Source organism: Heterocephalus glaber, unplaced genomic scaffold (genome assembly GCF_053883595.1).
Source record: "Heterocephalus glaber isolate CG9 unplaced genomic scaffold, H.glaber_assembly_v1.0 deba00001805, whole genome shotgun sequence".
In the NCBI taxonomy this organism is placed as follows: Eukaryota; Metazoa; Chordata; class Mammalia; order Rodentia; family Bathyergidae; genus Heterocephalus; species Heterocephalus glaber.
Window position 1 is genome coordinate 893,547 of NW_028258480.1, and position 4,634 is coordinate 898,180.

General features: G+C 39.5%; 1 pseudogene; it reads left to right on the forward strand.

Moving 5' to 3' along the window:
- The first annotated feature begins 3,057 nt into the window (after nt 1-3,057).
- LOC101716152 (olfactory receptor 9G19-like) lies at nt 3,058-3,974 on the forward strand (annotated as a pseudogene).
- Nucleotides 3,975-4,634: the final 660 nt, after the last annotated feature.

Sequence of the window (4,634 nt, forward strand, 5' to 3'; positions counted from 1 at the left end):
ATAAATGAAGTACTACATGTGAAACTGTAAGGGCAGCACTTGATTCAAATAAGTGGCTCCCAATTATTAACCATTATTTGTATAAAAGGCAAATTCTGGGAACATAAAGAATCAGAGCATATTAGAATCAGAAAACAGTCATAATTATATTGAGTCCAGGAGTTTAAAGTTTTCTCAAAGCAAACCCTTTGAGTTTTCAGGGATTTATGCTTTCAAATATTTTCTGTTACCACAAAATTCTTCTTTTTTGTTAAATATTTGACTTAGAATGAACCACCTTTCTGTACTTATAATAAATCTGCCAGTCGACATCAGATAAATATTAAACTGATACACACTTTCCATTTAATGCAGATGGAAAGGGGCATTTTTCAGCAAAGAAAAAAGAAAAGTTGAAGGAGTATAAAATTAGACAATGATCCCTGCTGGACAGAATAATAAAGCAGGGGAGACACAAGCATGCCCTCTTTATACTAGGAACAGAAAGGACAGAAGCAAAGCTGGAATGGGGAGAGCAACAAAGCGGAGAGCAGTTGGAGTCTGGGGCAGAGAGGCAAGGAGGCCAGAGCACCTGAGTGTGGACATCTTTGCCAGGAGTCTGGCTTCTTCTCTGAGTAAGCTAGGAAGTCGCCAGAGTGATCAGAACAGAACAGCTGGCATATTAAAAGACCCACTCTGATGCCAGGTTGAGATACTCAATGAGGAGAGGATAGACGCTAAGGGACAGCTTGGAGAACTCTGCCAAGGTGCAAGTGGGAATAAATAGTGGCTCTGTCTAGGCTGGAAATGCAGGAGGGGAAAAGTTGGCCAGTTTCTGGACAGAGCATGGATGCACAAGATATTGCTAAATAATCAGAGAGAGCATAAAAGCTGAAATTCAATCCATAAGGATATAAATGAGTTTCTGCAAGTTGGATTATTGGCATTTCCTCTAGCAGGGAGACTGAAAATGAAGGCAGTATATGAAGATTTCTCAGGACCTCATTTTTTTCCTGAGATGTCCCATATGCTCACTTTTAGCAGATACCAAGTAGGCACCAGAATTTGTGTGTCTAGAGGCCAGGGAAGGGCCATGGCCAAGACACAATGTTCACACTCATTCATGCACAGAAAGCATTTAAGGTCATCAGAGTGGTGGATGACATCATCGAGGATGGACTGCGGATGGAAATGACGAGATACAAGAGCTGATTCTGGGGTCACTGCAGACAGCCTTCTGGCTGGGGTGATAATGCTGAGAAAGGACCAGGAGACGGACAAGGAGAACCATGTTATAACGCTGAGCTGGAAGCCAGAAACCAGGTAAAAAGGAAGGCGTGATGAACTGAGACAGACGCTGCAGATAGAGCACAGCAGAGGACTCAAACCCAACCATAGGCTGCAGGCAGGTGAGATCACTGAGCCTCGGCGACAATATCAGTCAAGAAAATGCAAGTAGAGTGATCTGATGTTATTCTATACTTTAAGCAGAAATAAGTATGGACTAAGACTGATGTTTAAACATACCAAAGTCAACAACTCAGGAAAACCAGTATTTTCCTTGGACCTAGGAGGATGAACATACAAATAACAATGGTATTCACTGTGATGTTTTTCTTTAAAGACAAAATGATTTGGGTTGATGAAAGTTAGTGTGAGAGGCACTGTCCTTAAAATGTAAGGTCCAAAGGGGTAGGGGTAGTGGGAGGGGCAGGGGAAAGGAAAGAAGGGAAAGGAAAAATGATGAGAAATGGAAAAAATGGAAATAAAGTCTTTGTAAATAGGGAAGGGTGGAGGGGCTGAAGGGAGGGCAGGGAATAGGGAAAAAATAAGAACCAAGATGCATTATGTAAAGGTACAATTCCCAATGAGAAATGTAATTGTGTTGTATACCTACAATGTACCAATAAAAGAATTTAACAACAACAAAAAGTAATACACTTGTACAAAGGTTAGCTGTACTCCTGTCTATCTTACCCTTGGGGGTGTTGGGAACCTAGTTACCTCCCTACACAAATGCTCTGACACTGAGCTACACCCCGAGCCCTCTAGCCATTTCAACAGAATATTCATATTTCTATCTGGAGAAAATTCCAGTGTGGAGTATTTCTCAGCTATCAAATACAATAATGTCTAATCACCACATTTTACAACTTAAATGTTTCTGGAAGGTTTTATAGAGGAAAAAACCTCAATAATGGTAAAATTATAAACTTAACAAAAAATTAAAATAATGAAATGTTTCTAGTATTATATCAATATATAAATCACTTTTAGCCCTACAATTCCAAGTGTTTCTCAGAATGCCTATAACAAAGGAACATAATTAAATTTTCTCTCTTCCAATTCTTGTTCCATGAATTTTTCTAGGTAACATATATGAATTTCATGCAAAAATTCAACAAATTGCAATCTTTGGCATGAATGGGTTAAATTGGTTCATAATTGACTATTGCACAATATTTATTGTGGAATGTATGTAAAGCACAGTATACTTCCCTGCTATATAATTTCAAATGGTATAGTTCACCCTTTCATATATTTTATTCCAAAACATGTTGTTATTATCTTTCTTTACAAGGAGAATCTTTTGAATATTTTTATAATTATATGTAGTATTGAGATATAAGTGTATAATGGCTAGTTAATGTTCTACTATATAGAAACAATGGAGGAAAATACTTGACTTTTTCAAATATGTTGAAAATAAGTTAAATTCGGTTTTTAAAATACAAAAAAGCTGGTAATCTAAATTTAAAAGTCAATTATTTAGCAATGTGCATTTTGACATTGAAAAATAATAAAGGCAGAAAAATAAGATTTCTAAGTACACTTTTTCCTTTATTGAACTATCATTCTGAATGGAAAAAAAACTAACAAAATTAAGACTTTTGAAACTGAATATATGAATGACTTTGGCCAAGTTGGAACCCTATAAAACAATCTTTGCAGTATTGCATGCAAAACTTGTATAATAATACAAAATGTACAGTGATGTTCCTAACACATTTAGTATTTTTCAGCACAGTGATTCCAACAGATCATTTTCTCTTCTTCAAAGTGAGATTCCTTGGAGCCATGGAGAGGGGCAATCACACGGTGACTGAGTTCATCCTGCTGGGCTTCACATTGGACCCAGTGATGCAGCGGGTGCTCTTTGTGCTATTTCTCACAGTGTATTTTATGACTGAGGTGGGAAACGCCACCCTCATGGTGCTGATCTTCACTGATGCCCGGCTGCACACACCCATGTACTTCTTTATTGGAAATCTGTCTTTCCTGGACCTATGGTTGTCCTCAGTCTACACCCCAAAGATCCTAGTGACCTGCATCTCTGAAGACAAAAGCATCTCCTTTGCAGGCTGTGTGGCCCAGTTCTTCTTCTCTGCTGGGTTAGACTACAGTGAGTGCTACCTGCTGGCCACCATGGCCTACGACCGCTACATGGCCGTCTCAAAGCCCCTGCTGTATGCCCAGGCCATGCCCATGAAGCTATGTGTGTTTTTGATAGCAGCCTGTTATCTCGGAGGCTTTAATAACTCTTCCATCATCACCAAGAAGACCTTTTCCTTTGACTTCTGCAATGACAATGTCATTGATGACTTTTTTGTGACTTGCTTCCCCTAGTGAAGTTGGCCTGTGGCAGGAACGAGGGCACCCAGGCTCTGATGTTCTTCCTCCTGACCTCCAACGTCATCACCCCCCTTGCCCTCATCCTGGCCTCCTACCTCTTCATCATCGCTGCCATCCTGAGGACCCGCTCCACCCAGGGCCGCCGCAAGGCCTTCTCCACATGCTCCTCCCACCTCATCTCTGTCACCCTGTACTATGGCTCCATCCTCTACATCTACGCTCACCCCCATAGCTATTCTAGGGACAACATTGTTTCCATCTTTTACACTGTGATATTTCCCACGCTGAATCCTGTAATCTACAGCCTCAGAAATAAAGATGTGAAAGAGGCTTTGAATAAACTTGTCAATAAATCAAGCTGATTTCCTTCTAAGGAAAAACAAAGAAAATTTGTTTATTTTTCGTATTAAATTCTTTTATTGGTACATTGTAGGTATACAACACAATTACATTTCTCATTGGGAATTGTACCTTTACATAATACATCTTGGGTCTTATTTTTTCCCCATTCCTAGCCCTCCCTTCAGCCCCTCCACCCTTCCCTATTTACAAAGACTTTATTTCCATTTTTTCCATTTCTCAGCATTTTTCCTTTCCCTTCTTTCCTTTCCCCTGCCCCTCCCACTACCCCTACCCCTTTAGACCTTTTCTTCCTATTTTGCATTATCGATTATTCACTCTAATCATTGGTACATTTTAGGTATACAATATAATGACATTCATCATTGGAAATTTGCACCTTTACATAGTCTCTCTTGGTTCTTATTTTTCACCCTTGCCCAGCCCTCCCTTCAACCCCTCTATTCTTCCCTATTTACAAAGATTTTGTTCCTATTTTTCCATTTTCTCATATCAATCCCATTCCCTTCTATCCTTTCCCCTAGCCCTCCCACTTCCTTCCCCTTTGCCCCTTTTCTTCCTATTTCACATGACCTATTATACATTTAGTCCTTATTTACACTTTCAGTTTCTCACGTCAGAGAAACTATTCAGTATTTATTCATCTGTGTCCTATTTATTTC